At 39.3% G+C, this 19,920-nt stretch overlaps 1 long non-coding RNA gene and 2 pseudogenes across 1 annotated transcript in view; 1 reads left to right on the plus strand and 2 right to left on the minus strand.

Moving 5' to 3' along the window:
- Positions 1-781: 781 nt before the first annotated feature.
- The window catches only part of LOC148163085 (uncharacterized), a 71,131-nt gene continuing 51,992 nt past the window's right edge, over positions 782-19,920 (minus strand). The window contains exon 3 of the long non-coding RNA XR_015769461.1: positions 782-1,773. This is a non-coding gene — a long non-coding RNA (uncharacterized LOC148163085). The remainder of the gene's footprint in view (positions 1,774-19,920) is intronic.
- Positions 14,968-15,273, plus strand: LOC114226486 (signal peptidase complex subunit 1 pseudogene; annotated as a pseudogene).
- On the minus strand, positions 15,459-15,890 carry LOC114226458 (large ribosomal subunit protein mL52-like; annotated as a pseudogene).

The raw sequence follows: 19,920 nt of genomic DNA on the forward strand, positions 1-19,920 counted from the left end.
AATGTAATATGTGGAAAACATTATAGTGATGACACATTTTTTTTCAGTTTATGAGGTATTCTAGATTTACTCATACATATCAAAAGCCCAGTCCTGAGTAAAATGAAGTTTGGCCTTTATTAATAATTTTAAAGACTCTGCAAATCATTATATTTAAATTAAATGAACATGCTCTAAGATATGCTGACTGCAAAAAAAGTGACAAAATAATTTATTTCCTTTGAAATTGACTTTATTTGAGAGCTTATGGAAGCACATACAGAACTTTATAAAATAAAAGGAGCATAAAATAAGTAGATATATAAGGGGAGTATAGGGGCACCTGGATGGCTCAGTTGGTTAAGCGTCTGCCTTCAGCTCAGGTTATGATCTCGGGGTCCTGGGATCGAGCCCCACATTGGGCTCTCTGCTCAGCCGGGAGTCTGTTTCTTCTTCTCACTCTATACTCTCTTTCTCTCTCTCAAATAAATAAATAAAATCTTTAAAAAATCTTTAAAAAATAAGGGGAAAATAGATGGGAACAAAGGAGTAAGAAAGTGGTACTAACATATTTCTTAAAAAAATTAGCTTGAAGTTTTCATATTCACATTGTAAAGCTAAAATATTTTAAATGCTCCATTTATCAAATAGATTATCTAAATTCTAAGTGTGGTAGTGCCCACTGATTGGACAAATATGAATGCTGCTGCAGGAAAAGCTTATATAAATACTGTTTCAGGTTAATAAACACCATGATGTTACTTTTTATTTATTTTATTTTATTTTATTATGTTATGTTAGTCACAATACATCATTAGTTTTTGATGTAGTGATCCATGATTCATTGTTTTTGTATAACACCCAGTGCTCCATGTATAACACCATGTGCCCTCCTTAATACCCATCACCTTCCCTTCTAAAGCCCTCAGATTGTTTCTCAGAGTCCACAGTCTCTCATGGTTCATCTCTCCCTCCAATTTCCCCCCCTTCATTTTTCCCTTCTTTCTCCTAATGTCCTCCATGCGATTCCTTATGTTCCACAAATAAGGGAAAACATATGATAATTGACTTTCTCTGCTTGACTTATTTCACTTAGCATAATCTCCTCCAGTCCCATCCATGTTGATGTAAAAGTTGGGTATTCATCCTTTCTGCTGGCTGAGTAATATTCCATTGTATATATGGACCACATTTTCTTTATCCATTCATCTGTTGAAGGGCATCTTGGCTCTTTCCACAGTTTGGCTATTGTGGATATTGTTGCTATGAACATTGGGGTGCATATGGCCCTTCTTTTCACTGCATCTGTGTCTTTGTGGTAAATACCCAGTAGTGCAATTGCTGGGTCAAAAGGTAACTCTATTATTAATTTTTTGAGGCACCTCCACACTATTTTCCAAAGTGGCTGTACCAACTTGCATTCCCACCAACAGTATAAGAAGGTTCCCCTTTCTCCACAACCTCTCTAACATTTGTTGTTTCTTGCCTTGTCAATTTTTGCCATTCTAACTGGTGTAAGGTGGTATCTCAATGTGGTTTTGATTTGAATTCCCCTGATGGCTAATGATGATGAACATGTTTTCATGTGTCTGTTAGCCACTTGTATGTCTTCTTTGGAGAAGTGTCTGTTCATGTCTTCTGCCCATTTTTTGACTTGATTATTTGTTTTTGGTGTATTGAATTTGAGAAGTTCTTTATAGATCTTGGATACCAGCCCTTTATCTGTAGTATCATTTGCAAATATCTTCTCCCATTCTGTAGGTTGCCTCTTTGTTTTGTTGACTGTTTCCTTTGCTGTGAATAAAGAAAATTTGATGAAGTCCCAAAAGTTCATTTTTGCTTTTGTTTCACTAGCCTTTGGAAATGTTTCTGAAACATACTTAATTCTGAAAGAATTGTATATATCTCAGAGTGTACTTGAAGCAACTAGAAAGACTAGGGAGATGGGAGCTATAGTTGAGAAATGATTGACTGTGTATGTGTTCTATAAAACATAATAAGTCACTTGTTCTCAAATTTCCTTTTATCTCAGGGAAGAACTTAGCAAGAGTATGACTCTTGATTTTACACAAAGTTTAGGTGGGATTTAAGGCATTGATTAAAGAGAAAACTCTGGAGCAACAGATGACCACTGGTTTATAATAATAAGATTTTAGGAGGAATTAAGATGTTAAAGAAGTAGGGGGACCCTGGGATTTCCTCAACCCTTGAACACAGCTGTACTGAGGTCAGATCACTTGGAACACCTAAGAAATCAACTGGAGGATTGGAAGAAGGATCTCAATGGTTGGAGGGAGACAGTGTGGCAGGTGTTAGGTGCATGGAAGTGAATGGGGGGGAGAAAAACTGTAATGCTGCAGAGAGGAGGGAGCCCTTTCTTTGGGAAGAGAAAAGGGAGAGCAAAAGAGAGGGGTAGAGACAGTGCTGTGTTGGGTTTGCACAAGAAGAAAACCATTCTAGACCATGGACTGGGGAGCGAGGGTTACTGAGTGTCACAGATTTTTTGCAAACAGTGTGTGGAGCTCAAACTCTGGAGTTTTGGAAGTGTGCAACTTTTGCCAGACTGGTGCTCTGGTGTGAGCTCCTAGGGAAAATGGGGGCACAGGCCCAGGAGCATATAACATGGTGTAGGGAGTTCCTGGGTCGCACTGGAAGAGAATGTTGCCCTTTGTAAAGTGCATTTGGAAGAGGGTATATTGCCTTTCTAAGGACAAAAGACCCTGCAGGCACCAGCAAAAGGCCTTTCATCAGCAGGGGACAGAGGTACACAAAAAAGGATGGATAACCTGGTTGCTTCTTTTCCCTGTGCTACACCACAGATTCTGCACATTGGACAAGTGTGGGACTGTTTTACTTGGAAAAAGGACACCAGACACAGCAGGGCAGGCTCTACTCCAGAGGAGGGGAGCAGGTCCACATGGTTCCGGGTCCTTTAAAATTTGGAGTTTTGAATCTTAACCCTACACCAAAGATAAAATGCAGGACAGCTGTGGAACTGGGTGCACTGATGGCCCTTGCTATTCTGTGAGTTTCCTGAACAGCAAGAAGTGTGAGATCCCCTGTCTGGGGTTGAGATAGTGGGGTAGTGACATTTTACCCCAAGCCACCACCACAGACAGACTTCAGAGAACAACACAGCAGCCCCCAGTGGAGGCAGGAATGACTTATGGCTTACACCCAAACTCACCCCACCCTGCTGTGCCTGGCAAATGCATTTTTACTTGTGCAGGTCTCACTCTGAGCCAATGCAGTGGGCCTCTCCCCTAGAAGACCAGCACAGGCAGCACCTTGCATGCACCACAAGGCTTTACTTCCCCCCCCTTTGGAATCAAGCTTATAGTTTTCTGTTTGTTACCTTGTTTTTTCATTTCCTTTTCTCTCTCTCTCCCCCTTTTGGATCAGGCTCTCCCTCCCTTTTTGTTCCAGGTTTATTTTAACAAACACACAAAAGCACACCTAGCTAAAGGTCCAAGCACTCCTCACTGCAAGGAAGGAAGAACTCCACAAAGGATAGACAGTGGGAAAGAGCAGCCAAAACACAACAGCAGAATACACACAGCATACACCAGAAACATTTCCTGAAGTGCCAGGCTTTGACAGTGTATGACCCCTTTTTAATACAGCATTACTCTCAGGTGCAGGAAACAATAACAAACTTTCAAAACACGCAGAAGACAGAAATTTAGACAAAATAACAAGATGGAGGAAATCTCCCCAAAAGAAAGGTCAGGAAGATACCACAGCCAGGGACTTGCTGAAAACGGATATAAGCAATATATCTGAACAATATTTAGCAGTCCATAAGACTACTAGCTGGACTTGAAAATAAAAATAGAAGACACCAGAGAAACCCTGGCTTCAGTGATAAAAAACCTAAAAACTAGTCAGGCTAAAATAGCAAAAGTTATAACTGAGAAGAAAAACTGATGGGATATAAACACAAGGACTGAAAAAGCAGAGGAGACAAAAGGTGATAAAGAAGATAAAATTATGGAAAATAATGAAGTTGTAGAGAAGAGGGAAAGAAAATTGCTAGATCAAGAAGGTAGATTTAGGGAACCCAATGATTCCATAAAGTGAATTAATATCTGTGTCATAGGAGTCCCAGAAGAATGAGAGAAGTAAAAGGGGGCAGAAGGTTTATTTGAACAAATTATAACTGAAAACTTCCCTAATCTGGGGAAGGAAACAGGCATTCAATTCCTAAGAGGCACAGAGAACTCCCCTCAAAATCAACAAAAACAGGCTAACTCCATAATGTATCAGAGTGAAACTTGCAAAATGCAAAGATAAAGAATTCTGAAAGCAACTAGGGACGAATGTTCCTTAACCTACAATGGTAGACAAAAAAGTTTAGCAAGAAACCAGTCCACTGAAACGTGCGTGACAAGCCAGAAGAGAGTGGCAGGAAATATTCATCATGCTAAATGGGAAAAATATGCAGTCGAGAATACTTTATCCAGCAAGGCTGTAATTCAGAAGAGGAGAGATAAAAAGTTTCCCAGACAAACAAAAACCAAAGGAGTTCATGAACACTAAACCACCTCTACAAGAAATATTAAAAGGGACGCTTTGATTGCAAAAGAGAGACCAAAGCAACAAAGAATAGAAAGGAACAGAGGCAATCTACAGGAACATTGACTTTACAGGTAATACAATGGCACTAAATTGATATCTATAAATAATCACTCTGAATATAAGTGGACTAAATGCTCCAATAAAAAGGCATACAGTATCAGAGTGGTGCCTGGGTGGCTCAGTTCATTAAGCATCCAACTCTTGGTTTTGGCTCAGGTCATGATTTCAGTGTTATGAGATGAAGCCCTGTGTTGGGCTCTGTGCTCAGCAGGGAGTCTGCTGGAGATTCTCTTTCTCCCTCTCACTCTGCCCCTCCCCCCACTCAAGCAATCTCTCTCTTTCTCTAAAATAATCAAATAAATCTTTTTTAAAAGGCATAAGGTATCAGAATGGATAAAAGAGCAAGACCCATCAATATGCTGCTCATTTTAGACACAAAGACACATCGAGATTGAAAGTGAAGGGGTGAAGAACCATTTATCATGCTAATGGACATTAAAAAAAGCTGGAGAATCCATCCTTATACCAGGCAAATTAGATTTTAAACCAAAGACTGTTATGAAAGATGAAGAAGGACACTATATCATAACAAAGGAGTCTATCTAACAAGAATATCTAACAATCGTAAATATTTATGCCCTTAACTTGGGATCAGCCAAATACATAAATCAATAACAAACAAAGAAACTCAGTGACAATAATACAATAATAGTAGGGGATGTTAACACCCCCCTAAAAACAATGGACAGAAAATCAATAAGGAAACAAGGGCTTGGAAGGACACACTGGACCAGATGAACTTAGTAAATATATTCATCCTAAAGCAGCAGAATGTACATTCTTTTTTAAAATATATATATATATTTATTTATTTATTTGACAGAGAGAGAGAATGCATGCGAGAGAGCACAAGCAGAGGAGAAACAGGCAGAGAGAGAAGAAGCAGGTTCCCAGTTGAGCAAAGAGCCTGATGCCATACTCAATCCCAGGATCCTGGGATCATGACCTGAGCCTAAGGCAGACGCTTAACCAACTGAGCCTCCCAGGAGCACCAGAAGGCACATTCTTTCTGAGTGCACATGGGAAATTCTCCAGAATGGATCAAATACTGGGTTACAAATCAGGCTTCAACTGTTACAAAAAGATTGAGATCAACCATGCAAAATTTCAGACCACAATACTATGAAACTTGAAGTCAATCACAAGAAAAAATTTGGAAGAAGCGCAAATACATGAAGGTTAAAGAACATCCTATTAAAGAATGCATGGGTTAACCAGGAAATTAAAGAATATTTTTTTAGAAAGTACATGGAAGCAATGAAAATGAAAACACAACAGTCCAAAACCTTTCAGACATAACAAAGGCAGCCCCAAGAAGGAAGTATATAGCAATGCATGCTTTCCTAAAGAAGCACAAAAAGTGTCAAACACACAAGCTAACCTTACACCTAAAGGAGCTGGAAAAAGAACAACAAAAAAGCCTAAATTCAGCAGGGGAAAATCATAAAGATTAGAGTAGAAATCAATGATATTGGAACAAAAATAAAAAAAAAACAGTAGAACAGATCAGTGAAACTAGGAGCTGGTTCTTTGAAAGTATTAACAAAATTTATAAACCTCTAGAAGACTTATCAAAAAAAAAATGAAAGGACCCAAATAAAAAAAAATAATGAATGAAAGAGGACAGATCACAATGAACACCACAGAAATACAAACAATTATAAAAGAATATTATGAGCAAATATATGCCAAGAAATTAGGCAATCTGGAAGAAATGGATAAATTCCTAGATACATATAGACTACCAAAACTGAAACAGGAAGAAATAGAAAATCTGAACAGACCCATAACCAGCCAAGAAATTGAATCAGTAATAAAAAATTTTCAACAAACAAGAGGTCAGGGCCAATCAATTCCCAGGGGAATTGTACCAAACATTTAAAGAAAAATTAATACCTATTCCTCTGAAAATATTTGGAAGGGAAACTTCAAAACTCATTTTATGAGGCCAAAATTACTTTGATCACAAAACCAAAGACCCCACCAAAAAGGAGAATTATAAACCAACATCCCCAATAACATGTATGTAAAAATTCTCAATAAAACATAAGCAAATCAAATCCAACAGTGCATTAAAAGGATTATTCACCATGACCATTTATTCCTGGGCTTCAGAAGTGGTTCAACATCTGCAAATCAATCAAGCTGATATACCACATTAATAAAAGAAAAGATAAGAACCATATGATCTTCTCAATAAATACAGAAAAAGCATTTGACAAAATACAGCATCCTTTCTTGATAAAAACCCTCCACAAAGTAGGGATAGATGGAACATACTTGAATATTATAAAGGCCATATACAAAAGACTCACAGCGGCTCCTCCTCCCGAATCAAAGGCCCCAGCACAGCCCTCCTCTCACTGAGATTCACTTTCCATTCAGTCGGAAAAGAAAGCTGGGTGGCCCCGGTGGGTGGGAGGGGTCTGAGCCAATGAGGGAGGAGCGGCCTGCAATATAGTGCTAGGCGAGATGACTGGAGGACACAGTCACAGCTCCATGGCCCCTATGCCTTCTCTGCCGAGCTCAGTACCAGCGAGGCTAGAGAAGGTTTTTCTGAGTTTCCCTAGCATGGAACTTCACAGTGAAAGTTTGATGCTTCCATGGAAATTGAGAATATTGCCAGTGGTTGGTTTTGAGGTATGAAGCGGGGAGCTGTGATTCCCTGAGCAGATAACAGAAGATAAACAGAAGGGGGAGAGAACCTCTGGGATCCTGCACCAACAGAGCTCGAAGCCTCACATGATGGAGACCCAGCACAGACTCACAAAATGGTAGCAGTGGGGACGGGAATTTAGGGCAGCCCCCCAGACTGAAACCCGGAGCTGTGGGGGCATGCGTGTGAACTGGGGGTGGCTGGTGGTTTTAGAAGCACAAAGGGCAGATAGGTGCCTGGACCTGGAAGTGAGAGCTAGGAGTGCTGCTGTGGGGCACACAACCCAGGACACTGCACAGACAGAAACGGAGACAGTATGGCCTGGAGAGCTCACTGAAAAAATGCCATCTCTCTGTTCTGAAGAGGAAGGTTAGAAATGGTCACTTCTGCTCTGACTCTCAGAAGAGATGTGGAAAACCAACAGAGAAAGCCACCAGAGAACAAAAGCCCCCCAAAAATTGTTCTCACTGAGCCCAAACCACCCACAGGGGGCAAGGCAACTCTGCCCAAACAGGGTTGTCTGAGTAATGGTGCGGCATGCCCCTTCCCCAGAAGACAGGCTGGAAGAACAAGAGGCCGACAACCCTAAGGTCTCTATAACAGAGGTGCATCTTGCTTGGGTTGTGGTCAATAATTTGGACTCTGTACATACCCTCAACCACCCCTCAACAGAATCACTAAGAGGAGGAAACCCCAAATAGGAAAGACTCAGACTGTGACTTCTGCACAGATTTACAAATGGATATAGACATAAACAAGATGTCAGAAATAGACTTCAGGGTAACAATTATGAAGAAAATAGCTAGGATGGAGAAATTGATTAAGGCAAACTACAGTCTCGAGGGCAGAAATGAGAGGTGATCTGGCAGAATTTTAAAATGCTATCAATGAGATCCAATCTAATCTAGATACACAACAGCTAGGGTAAACGAGGGAGAATAACGAATTAATGATCTAGAAGACAAACTGATAAGAAAGAAGGAAAATGAGGAGGCCTGGGAGAAACAGATTAAAATCCATGAAAACAGAATGAGAGAAATAAGTGAAGCCATGAAACATTCCAATGTCATAATTATTGGGATCCCTGAGGGGGTGGAGAGAGAGAGGGAGGACTAGAAGATATATTTGAGCAAATCATAGCTGAGAACGTCCCTAATCTGGGGAATGAAACAAACATTCGTGTCCTAGAGGCAGAGAAGACCCCTCCCAAGATCAAGAAAAACAAGCCAATGCCCCAGCATGTAATAGTAAAACTCGTAAATCTTAGAACCAAGGAAACCATCTTAAGGGCAGTTAGGGGGAAGAGATTACTTAAAAACAGAGGGAGGAACATCAGCATAATGTAGGACCTATCCACAGAGACCTGGTAAGCCAGAAAGGGCTGGAAAGACATATTCAGGGTACTAAATGAGAAGAACATGCAGCCAAGAATATTTTATATGGCAAGGCTGTCATTTAGAATGGATGGAGCAATGCAGAGCTTCCAAGACCAGCAGAAACTGAAAGAATATGTGACAACTAAGCTGGCCCTTCAAGAAATATTAAGGGGGGTTCTTTAAAAAGAGAAAGACCCCAAGAGTGATATACAACAGAAATTTACAGGGACAATCTATAGAAACAAGGCAACATGATGACAATAAATTTATATTTCAATAATCACTCTCAAAGTGAACAGCCTAAATGCTCCCATAAAATGGCATAGGGTTGCAGATTGGATAAAAATACAGGACCCATCCATATGCTATCTACAAGAGACTCATTTTGAACCTAAAGATATATCCAGACTGAAAGTGAAGGGATGGAGATCCATCTTCCCCATGCCAACAGACCACAAAAGAAAGCTGGGGTAGCAATTCTCATATCATACAAATTAGATTTTAAGCTAAACACTGTAGTTAGAGACAGAGAAGGACACTATATCATTCTTAAAGGGTCTATCCAACAAGAGGATCTAACAACTGTAAATATCTATGCCCCCAACTTGGGAGCACCCAACTCCATAAGCCAACTGTTAACGAAAATAAAAAGTCATATTGATAACAATAAGTTAATTGTAGGAGACCTCAATACTCCACTCTCAGCAATAGATAGAACATCTAAGCAGAAAATCAACAAAGAAACAAGAGCTTTGAATGACACACTAGACCAGATGGACCTCATAAATATATACAGAACATTCCACCCTAAAACAACAGAATACTCATTCTCGAGAGCACATGAAACTTTCTCCAGAATAGTCACATACTGGGTCACAATCAGGTATTAACTGATACCAAAAGATTGAGATTGTTCCCTGCATATTCTCAGACCATAATGCTTTAAAACTGAAACTCAATCACAAGAAAAAAAGTGGAAGAAATTCAAACACTTGGAAGCTAAAGACCACTCTGCTTAAGAATGTTTGGGCCAACCAAGAAATCAAAGAAGAAATTAAACGATTCAGGGAAACCAATGAGAACAACATATTGGTCCAAATCCTATGGGATACTGCAAAGGTGTTCCTAAGGGGGAAAAATAAAGCTATCCATGCATCACTCAAAAAAAAAAAAAAATAGACAAATTCCGAATTCACCAACTTACGTTATGCATTAAAGAATTGGAGAAAAACAAAAAATGATGCCTAAGCCACACATTGGAACAGAAATAATTAAGATTAGAACACAGATCAATAAATTAGAAACCAGAAACACAGTAGATCAGATCAACAAAACTAGAAGCTGATTCACTGAAAGAATTAATAAGACTGATAAACCACTGGCCAGACTTCTCTAAAAGAAAAGAGAAAGGACCCAAATTAATAAAATTATGAACCAAAGGGAAGAGATCACGACTAACACCAAGGAAATAGAAACAATTATTAGAAATTACAGGGGTGCCTGAGTGGCTCATTCAGTTAAGCATCTGCCTTCAGCTCAGGTCATGATCCCAGGGCCCTGGGATTGAGCCCTGAATCGGGTTCCCTGCTCAGTGGAGAGCCTGCTTCTCCCTCTGCCTGCCACTCTCACTATCTGTGCACTCTATCTCTGTGTCAAATAAATAAATAAAAGCTTAAAAAAAAGAAAGAAATTATTATCAACAACTACATGCCAATAAATTAAGCAACGTGGAAGAAATGGATGCCTTCCTGGAAACCTATAAACTACCAAGACTGAAACAGGAAGAAATTGACAACCTGAATAGGCCAATAACCAGGAGTGAGATTGAAGCAGTGATCAAAAACGTCCCAAAAAAACAAGAGTCCAGGGCCTGATGGACTTCCTGGGGAATTCTACTAAAATTTCAAAGAAGAAATAATACCTATTTTCCTGAAGCTGTTTCAAAAAATAGAAACAGAAGGAAAGCTTCCAGACTCATTCTATGAGGCCAACATTACCTTGATTCCCAAAGCAGGCAAAGACCCCATCAAAAAGGAGAATTTCAGACCGATATCCCTGATGAATATGGATGCAAAATTCTCAAAAAAAGCCTAGCTAATAGGATCCAACAATACATTAAAAGGATCATCCACCACAACCAAGTGGAATTTATCCCCGGGATGCAAGGGTGGTTCAATATTTGAAAATCAGTCAATGTGAAAGATCACATTAATAAGAAGAGGGAGAAGAACCATATGGTCCTCTCAATTGATGCAGAAAAAGCATTTGACAAAATACAACATCCTTTCCTGATTAAAACTCTTCAGATTATAGGGATGGAGTGAATATTCCTCAATTTCATAAAATCCATCTATGAAAAACCCACATCGAATATTATTCTCAATGAGGAAAAGCTGAGAGCCTTTCCCTTAAGATCAGTAACATGATAAGGATGCCCTCTCTCGCCACTATTGTTCAAAATGGTAGTAGAAGTCCTAGCAACAGCAATCAGACAACAAAAAGAAATAAAATGTATTTAAATTAGCAAAGAAGAAGTAAAACTCTCTTCGCAGATGACATGATACTTTATGTGGAAAACCCAAAAGACTCCACCCCCAAATTTCTAGAACTCATACAGCAATTCAGTAATGTGGCAAGATACAAAATTAATGCACAGAGATCAGTTGCTTTCTTTTACACTAACAATGTAACTGTACAAAGAGAAATTAGGGAATCGATTCCATTTACACTGGCACCAAAAACGATAAGATAACTTGGAATAAACCTAACCAAAGAGGTAAAGGATCTATACTCTAAGAACTACACAACACTCATGAAAGAAATTGAAGAAGACACAAAAAGATGGAAAAATATTCCATGCTCACGGATCGGAAGAATAAACGTTGTTAAAATGTCTATGCTGCCCAGAGCAATGTGCACTTTCAGCGCCATCCCAATCAAACTACCAATGGCATTTTTCAAAGTGCTGGAACAAACAATCCTAAAATTTGTATGGAATCAGAAAAGACCCCGAATCACCAAGGAAATGTTGAAAAAGAAAAACAAAGCTGGGGGCATCATGTTGCCTGATTTCAAGCTATATTGCAAAGCCATGATCACCAAGACTGCATGGTACTGGCACAAAAACAGACACATAGACCAATAGAAAAAAATAGAGAGCCCAGATATGGGCCATCAACTCTATGTTCAAATAATCTTCAACAAAGTAGGAAAAAATATGCAATGGAAAAAAGACAGTCTCTTCAATAAATGTTGCTCAGAAAATTGGACAGTTATATACAGAAGAATGAAACTCGACCCCTCTCTAACACCATACACAAAGATAAACTCACGATGGATGGAAGACCTCAATGTGAGGCAGGAATCCATCAAAATCCTAGAGGAGAACATAATCAGTAACATCTTTGACATCAGCCACAACAACTTTTTCAAGACACATTTCCAAAGGCCAAGGAAACAAAAAACGAAAATGAACTTTGTGGACTTCATCAAGATAAAAAGCTTCCGCACAGCAAAGGAAACAGTCAACAAAACAAAGAGGTAACCCACGGAATGGGAGAAGATTTTTGCAAATGACATTTCAGACAAAGGGCTGCTATCAAAGTTCTATAAAGAACTTCTCAAACTCAACACCCAAAAAACAAATAATCAAGTCAAAATATGAGAAGACATGAACAGACACTTCTCCAAAGAAGACATACAAATGGCTAACAGACACATGAAAACATGTTCATCATCATTAGCCATCAGGGAAATTCAAATCAAAACCACATTGAGATACCACCTTCCACCAGTTAGAATGGTAAAAATTGACAAGGCAAGAAACAACAAATGTTAGAGAGCTTGTGGAGAAAGGGAACCCTCTTACACTGTTGGTGGGAATGCAATTTGGTACAGCCACTTTGGAAAACAGTGTGGAGCTGCCTCAAAAAATTAAAAATAGAGCTACCTTATGACCCAGGAATTGCACTACTGGCCATTTACCCCAAAGACACAGATGTAGTGAAAAGAAGGACCATATGCACCCCAATGTTCATAACAGCAATTCCCCAATAGCCAAACTGTGGAAAGAGCTGAGATACACTTCAACAGATGAATGGATAAAGAAGATGTGGTCCATATATACAATGGAATATTACTCAGCCAGCAGAAAGGATGAATACCCAACTTTTACATCAACATGGATGGGACTGGAGGAGATTATGTTAAGTGAAATAAGTCAAGCAGAAAAAGTCAATTATCATACGGTTTCACTTATTTGTGGAACATAAGGAATCGCATGGAGGACATTAGGAGAAGGAAGGGAAAAAATGAAGGGAGGGAAATTGGGTGGCTGGGGAGATGAACCATGAGAGACTATGGACTCCGAGTAACAAACTGAAGGTTTTAGGGGGAGGGGAGTGGGGGGTTGGGTTAGCCCAGTGATAGGTATTAAGGAGGGCAAATTTTGCATGGAGCACTGGGTGTTATACACAAACAATGAACCATGGAACACTACATCAAAAATTAATAATGCAGTGTATGGTGACTAACATAACATAACAAAATAAAAAAAATAGAAAAAAAATAAGATGATTTATGGGGATTAAAAACAAGACACACAGCTAATATCCTCAATGGGAAAAAACTGAGAGTTTTCCCTCTAAGGTCAGGAATATGACTATGATGTCCACTCTCACCACTGTTGTTCAACATAGTACTGGAAGTCCTAACCTCAGTAATCAGACAACAAAAGAAATAAATTGCATCCAAATAGGCAAGGAAAAAGTCAGATTTTTACTCTTCATGGACAACATGATTCTCAATGTAGAAAAACAAAAAGAGTCCATCAAAAAATTGATAGAACTGATAGAAGAATTCAGCCAAGTCACAGGATATAAAATGAATGCACAGAAATCTGTTGCATTTCTATGCACCAAAAATGAATCAGCAGAAAGAGAAATCAAGGAATCAATCGCATTTACAATTGTACCCAAAACCATAAGATACCTAGGAATAAATCTACCCAAAGAGGTAAAGGATCCATACTTTGAAAACTATAGAACACTTATGAAAGAAATTGAGGAAGATTTAGAGGATGGAAAAACATTCCATGCTCATGGATTGGAAGAACAAATATTGATAAAATGTCTATACTTACCCAAAAATATCTACATATTCAATGCAATTCTTACCAAAATAACACCAGCATTTTTCAGAGGTGGAACAAAGAATTAAATTTGTATGGAACCAGTAAAGACCCAGAATAGCCAAAGTAATGTTCAAAAGGAAAACCAAAGCTGGAGGCATCACAGTTCTGGACCTCAAGCTGTATTACAAAGCTGTAATCATCAAGGTTAGCATGGTACTGGCACAAAAACAGACACACAGATCAATGAAACAAAATAGAGAACACAGAAATATACCCATGACTATGTGGTCAACTAATCCTTGACAAAGCAGGGAAGAATATCCAATGGAAAAAAGACAGTCTCTTCAAATGGTGTTGGGAAAATTGGATAGTCACATGCAGAAGAACCAAACTGGACCACTTTCTTACACCATGCACAAAAGTAAATTCCACATGAATGAAAGACCTAAATGTGAGACAACATTCCAACAAAAACCTAGGAGAGATCACAGACAGAAACCTCTTTGACCTTGACCACCACAAGTTCTTACTAGACAGGTCTCCAGAGGCAAGGGAAAGAAAAGCAACAATGAGCTATTATCTTCATCAAGATAAAAAGCTTCTGCACAGTAAAGGAAACAAGAAAACTAACACACAACCAATGGAATGAAAGAAGATATTTGCAAATGACATATCACATAAAGGGCTAGTATCCAAAATGTATAAAGAAGTTATCAAATTTAACTCTCCAAAAATAAAAAAAAAAAATCCAGTCAAGAAATGGACAGAAGACATGAACAGATATTTCCCAAAAGAAGGCATACAAATGTCTAACAAACACACAAAAAGATGCTCAACATCACTCATCGTCAGGGAAATACAAATCAAAACCACAATGAAATACCACCTCACACCATCAGAATGACTAAAATTAACAACTCAGGAAACAACAGATGTTAGTGAAGATGTGGAGAAAAGGGGAACTCTATTGCACTGTTGGTGAGAAAGCAAGCTGGTGAAGTCATTCTAGAAAACAGTATGAAGGTTCCTCAAAAAATTAAAAATAGGGAGACATCTGCTTCCGGGGCTGTGGCCATCACATTCCCAGCCTCAGCAGGCCGCTGAGCTGCACCTGGTACCAGAAACAGACACCACCAATCTCTGAGTCCTGGCTGCCCTTGTGCCACTGTCAGCCTTCTCAGCCAGTCATGCTAGATCATCTGAGCTTGATGCCCACACAAATGGATTACAAGGGCCAGAAGCTTGAACAGATGTTTCAGGGAATTATTCTTTTTCCTGCAATAGTTCGATTTATCTATGGGTATGTGGCTCAACAGTTGGGGTGGACTATCTATATAGTTATGACAGGATTTGCTTTTTCATGTTTGTTGACACTTCCTCCATGGCCTATTTATCGTTGACATCCCATCAAGTGGTTACCTGTTCAAGACTCAGGCTCAGAAGACAAGAAACCAGGGGAAAGAAAAATTAAGAGCCATGCTAAAAATAACTAATTAGGGTTTTCATGATTTAGCTTTACTATTGCATCTGCTTTTGTTTTGTGTGAGATGAGGTCAAAACATGAGCTAAAACCCACCTCTGCTCTTTCAGCACAGTTGTGTAGATTTTGTTCCCTTTATATTTCACTTCTAACTCAGTTGGCTTTTTTTTTTTTTTGAAGGGAGACAGGAATTGCTTTTTATTGACTTGGTAGTGCGTTCTGCAGTAGAGCCCCTTCAGGTTTAAGGGCATTTTTTTCTGCTTCCTTTCTCCTTTCTGCAACTTCTCCTGCTGCCTAAGCTGCCATGCCTGTAATCTAGTATCCATTTCCTCTGACAGCAGTATAACTCATCTTCAAAACTTCTCCCTTTGGGCTTTTCTTTGAAGCTAGCCTTTCACTGGAGTGCAGGACAGCCATCTATGTAAGACCAGTTTGGGAACTCTGTAAGAGACCCTTAGCAGAGGAGTTGGCAGCCAGGCCCTGCCTGGGTGGAGAAAAACAGTTCAGTGAGGATTCAGCCCAGCTTCTGTCCCCCATTTCTCCCCAGACTGGTACTCACTGCAATTGTCACTGGTTGCCCACCTGAGCCACCACACTGCTGTGCAGCCTCGGGACACCTAAAGCAACCATGCTGAGGCCACAGAGCCAGAAGTGGGCATCAGTCCATTTATGTTTAAAATAATTATAGAGGGGCGCCTGGGTGGCTCAGTCGTTAAGCATCTGCCCTCAGCTCAGGTGATGATCCCAGTGTCCTGGGATCGAGCCCCGCATCGGGCTCTCTGCTCCACGGGAAGCCTGCTTCTCCCTCTCCCACTCTCCTTGCTTGAGTTCCCTCTCTCGCTGTGTCTCTCTCTTTCCAGTCTTCTCCATGCTTCTGTAACTAGCACTGCAACCAGGTCATAGGCTTCAGTAGCACACTGTTGTGTGATGTACAAGACATTCACCAGAGTATCATCATTCATGATTCCATTTGACTTGTAGCTAAATTATGAAGAGTAAGAAATTGGGGATGGTCTCTGATACATTCAACATTTTTTAAAAAGCTGGTCTTCTGCTTTTGAAACTGCCAAAGTATATTAAATGCACATTCCACTTGCTTTTCTGAAAGTATGGCTTTGTTTTTTTCAATAAGATCAAATACTTGCTCTTCATCTGTACACGTAATCATCTGGCTAATTTTGTGGTTTACAGCTGCAGGTTCGAAATTGAAACACTCTCCAGGAGAAGGGACAAATAGCTCTTAGGCGAAGCATATTTACAAACAATGAGTCTAAAAGGTAATTTTTCATTTACATCACAAATTTTCTTAGGTAATGAAAACCACTTGCAACTAGTAGTCAGGTGCAATACGCTGATAAAAAGGTAACTATTTTTCCTTCACGTATTTTGCTTCCATTACGATAACTCCAAATCCCATTCATTCCAACATGCAGCTTCTATCTTCTGACAATCCAGTCCCCAAACTGGGAAAAAATGCCCTTGATTTATAAATATTTTAGACTTTCTCTTCATAATCTTCCTCTGAGATGAGAACAGAAAACACAAGTATGCAAAGTTTCTTTCAGGTTTACAAACCTAATGATGAATAAATGCCTCATAAATGATAGTACAATTTAACTGTCAAAGTTTTGTAATTCATTAGGAGTGGTTAAATTGTTTTAATATTTTCAATTAAAACTCAATGCAAGCAAAAAAAAAAGTTAAAATAAAACTACCCTATGACCCAGGAATTGCATTGCTAGGTATTTATCCAAAGGATACAAACATAGTGATTTGAAGGGCATATGAACCCCAATGTTTATAGCAGCACTATGCACAATAGCTAAAACGAGGAAAGAACCCAAATGTCCATCGAATGGTGAGTGGATAAAGAAGATGTGGTATATATACAATTGAATATTATTCAGTCATCAAAAGATGAAATTTTGCCATTTGCAATGACATGGATGGAATTAGTGTATTATGCTAAGCAAAGTAAGTCAGTCAGAGAATGACAAATACTGTATGATTTTACTCATATGTGGAATTTAATAAACAAAACAGATAAACATAGGGGAAGGGAAGGAAAAATAAGACAAAAACAGAGAGGGAGGCAAATCATAAGACTCTTAAATATTGGGAACAAACAGAAGATTGCTGGGTGGGAGGGGGTGGGGGATGGAGTAAATGGGTGTTGGGCATTAAGGAGGGCATTTGTTATAATGAGCACTGGGTGTTATATGCAAGTGATGAATCACTAAATTCTACCCTTGAAACTAATACTACACTATATGTTAACTAATTTGATTTTAAATAAAATCTTGAATGAAAAAATATTTTATGTTGAAAATTGAACTCCACAGGAGTTACAAATTTTATAAATAATAAAATTAGATTTAATTTTAGTTTATTTATTTATAAAATTGTAAAATAAATGTACATGAAAATCTAGGAAAAACTTTTGTCCCATATTTTAAATACTAACAAAAATTCCTGCTTTTCAAAAACTGATCAGTTTCAGAAAACCTTGGAATAATAGAAGTCATTTGTTGTATGTAGAATCAACCTACATGCAATTGCAAATTATTTAGAAAACTGCCACACTTTTGGTGTTTAACACAAATTCCTGTTCTAGACATTATTAAGGTCTTAGAATATTGTTTAGAACTTTAAAAAAAACCTTTTTTATTCCCTCCAAATTTGATGTATTCCCCATCCTTTTTGTGTGGTCTTAATTGTCTCCTAGATATTAAATCTTGCTTGGGGGGGGGCGGAGCAAGATGGCGGAGGAGTAGGAGACCTGGATTTTGTCTGGTCTCAGGAATTCAGCTGAATAGGGATCAAACCATTCTGAACACCTACGAACTCAACAGGAGACCGAAGAAGAGAGTAGCAACAACTCTCTGAACAGAGAAGCGACCACTTACTGGAAGGTAGGATGTGTGGAGAAGTGAATCTGAGGCAATATTCGGGAGGATAGACGGTGGGGGAGGGAGCCTCCGTCGGCTGCTTCTGGCAAGTGATAGAGCCGTGGAACACAAAATCGGAACTTTTAGAAACCAGGGTCTGCTGAGAGACGTCATTCCAGTGGCTAAGCTGGGAGTGGAACCCTTGCGGGACAGTGTGGTCTCAGGACCCTCAGGGTCACAGAAAGACCGGGGGTACCTGAGTGCAGCAGAGCTCCCAGGTATCAGAGCAAGGAAGCCAGCTGCAGAGACGGAGACGAGGCGCAGGCTCTCAGCTGGGGGTTGCCATAAACTGTGATCTGCAGCGCAGTCGGGCCACTGCTCCTCCAGCAGGGACCCAACAAGCAGCAGATCCAGGGAGACTCCCCTCCCTCCCCTGGGAGGACTGGCGCGGGAGCACACCACAGGGATCTGCTGGGTTTGGAGACTCCACACAGGGTCGAGTGCCAGAGATAGAAATGCTCGGTCACAGGCCGGGTGAGCACGCAGTGTGGCAGGAGACCAGGGAGACGGGAGTGACTGCTTTTCTCTGGGGGCGCACTGAGGAGCAGGGCCCCAAGTTCTCAGCTCCTCCGAGTGGAGACTGGGAAGCCACCATTTTCACCCTGGTCCTCCAAAGCTGTACCAGAGCTTGCAGGGAAAAAAAGCCCCTGAGAGCAAACCCAGCAGCTTACTTAGCCCGGACCCACAAGGGTGGGGCAATTCTGCCTCCAGCAAAGACATTTGGGAACCACGGCAACAGGCCCCTCCCCCAGAAGATCAGCACGAACAGCCAGCAAGCCAAGACCAGGTTTACCGATCAAGGAGAACGGGAGAACTCCAGTGCTAGGGGAATACTGCACATAGAATTCATGGCTTTTTTTTACCATGATTCATTAGTTTTTCAAAGTTAACTTTTTAACTGTTTTTTTAATTTTTCTTTTTCCCTTTTTCAACCAAAATCTTATCAATCCCTTTTTTAAAAAACACATTTTTTATTTTTCATTTTTAGAGTCATATTTTATCCCTTCATAGTAGTTACCCTTATTTTTGGCATATATATATATATATATATATATATATATATATATATATATAATGTTCTCTCTTTAAAATTTGGAGATACAGTTTCTTCTAACAGATCAAAATATACCCTAAATCACTAGTGTATAGCTTTGTTCTAGTCTCCTGCCTGATCACATTCTCTCCCTTTTTTTTCCTTTTTCTTTATTTTTAAATCTTCTTTCTTTTTTCAAACAACTTTTATCTTATCAATTCCTTTTATAAAATCTTTTATAATTTTCATCTTTACAATCATCTTCCATCCCTTCATTGTATCAACCCTTATTTTGTACATATATAAGTCTTTCTTCCTTTAAAATTTTGGGAGGCACTTTTTTCTAACACACCAAAATATGCCCAAAATCTAGTGTTTGGCACTGATCTATGCACTAGCCTGATCATATTTGATCATATTCTGGTTTTTTATGTATTGTTCTGTTTTTGTTTTTATCTTTTCTTTTTTTTTTTTTTCTTTCTTTTCTCTTTCTTTATTCTTTGTTTCCCTTTCTTTTCCCCTGGTTTCAGGTCTTTTCTGATTTGTATACAGTATAATTGCTGGAGACGTTGTTGACCTGCTAGCATTTTGTTCTTTCATTCATCTATTCTCCTCTGGACAAAATGACAAGACGAAAAAAATCACCTCAGCAAAAAGAACAAGAGAGAGTACCATCAGC

The sequence above is a fragment of the Eumetopias jubatus genome, unplaced genomic scaffold (genome assembly GCF_037043125.1).
Source record: "Eumetopias jubatus isolate StellerSeaLion01/CBP00866 unplaced genomic scaffold, mEumJub1_p1.0 scaffold_11, whole genome shotgun sequence".
NCBI classification, from domain to species: domain Eukaryota; kingdom Metazoa; phylum Chordata; class Mammalia; order Carnivora; family Otariidae; genus Eumetopias; species Eumetopias jubatus.